Genomic DNA, 1,758 nt, shown 5'->3' with positions numbered 1-1,758 from the left:
CTTCAATATGGATTACATCTCAATGTCAAGAAAACAAAAATCCTCACCACTGGACCAATAAACACATTCTTATCAATGCTTCGCCTGATATTCTGTGATATTGTTGATGGAGACCTTCACTGCACCTCTACCCTATCCACCACCAAGCCCCACTTCCTAGCCTCCTCTTGAAAGTTTGAAAGCCAGTCACTTCGTGCCTTTGTAGCTCCGCCGCCGCCCCCACACACACACACTGATTGGAGTAATACATGTACTGAATTCAAAGACTTAACGTTATATAATAACTCTTAATTAATATACAAATCTAATTTTATTCCAGTCAAATCAGAAAGATAAAACCTTAGCTCTTTAGTTGTTGTTGTTGTTGTTGTTAGGTGCCATTGAGTCGGTACCGACTCATAGTGACCTTATGCACAGGAGAACGAAACACTGCCCCATCCTGGGCCAACCTCACTAGTGTTGTGACACTTGAGTCCATCGATGTTGCTACTTGGCCAATCCATCTCATTGGGGATCTTCCTCTTTTCCTCTGACCCTCCACCTTACCAAACATGCTATCCTTCTCTAGCGACTGCTCCCTTCTGACAATATGTCCAAAGTATGAGAGACAAAGTTTGGCCATCCTGGCCTCCAAGAAGCACTCTAGCTGCACTTCTTCCAACACAGATCTGTTGGTTCGTTTGGCAGCCCGTGGCACTTTCAATATTCTCTCCTCCAACACCATAATTCAAAAGCATCAATTCTTCTACAGTCTTCCTTATTTGCTGTCCAGCTTTCATATGCATATGAAGTTATTGAAAATACCATGGCTTGGGTCAGGTACACCTTAGTTCTTTACTGCTGCTATAATATAAATGAAGTCCTGGTGTGGCACTGTGGGTTAATGCGCTGGACTACAAAGTCAGTTTGAACTGTAAGGTAGGCAGTTCAAGCCCACCAGCCGCTCCTTGGAAACCCTATGCAGTTCAGAACCAACTCGACAGCACTTAACAACAACATAATATAAATACCACAAGAGGATAGCTTAAATAAACACTTAAATTTTCACTTAAGAGGCTAGAAGTCCAAATTCAAGGTGCTGGCTCTGGAAGGTCCTTGTCTCCCTAAAGCGTCTATTCCTTGGCAATCTTCATATGACTTGGCATCTATCTTCCCCCATCATTGCTTTTAATCTCGTAAAAGAGACTGACCTAAAACATACTCTGAACTAATACTGTCACATTAACATAGCAAAGACAGCCAATTCCTCAATTAGATTATAACCAAAGTGTGTTGTTGTTGTAGTTAAGTGCCCTCAAGTCAGTTCTGACTCATAGAGACCCTGCATAATTTTCTGAGGAGCAGTTTGAACCACTGACCTTGGTGTTAGCAGTCTAATTCTTACCCTAAAATACAACACCAGAATCCCAACCACAGGTATTTTGTTGTTGTTAAGTACTGTAAAGTTGATTCAAATTCATAGCCACCCTGTATGGGGTTGCCAAGAACAGCTGATGTGTTTGAACCACTGGCCTGTAATTAGCAGTTCAGTGCTAATGGTACAACATCACACCAGGACCCCAACCACAGGTATTGTTGTCAAGTGCCATTGAGTTGGTTCCAACTCATAGTGACCCTGTATAGGGTTTCTGAGGAGTTGCTGTTGCATATATATATATATATATATATAAGGAGCTCTGGTAGCGTAGTGGTTACGAATCGGGCTGCAAACCTTAAGGTCAGCAGTTCGAAACTACCAGCCGCTCCGCGGGAGAAAGA

This window comes from Chrysochloris asiatica, unplaced genomic scaffold (genome assembly GCF_000296735.1).
Source record: "Chrysochloris asiatica unplaced genomic scaffold, ChrAsi1.0 scaffold00506, whole genome shotgun sequence".
In the NCBI taxonomy this organism is placed as follows: domain Eukaryota; kingdom Metazoa; phylum Chordata; class Mammalia; order Afrosoricida; family Chrysochloridae; genus Chrysochloris; species Chrysochloris asiatica.
The sequence above is the reverse complement of the archived record's forward strand: the minus strand, read 5'-3'. Positions refer to the sequence as shown.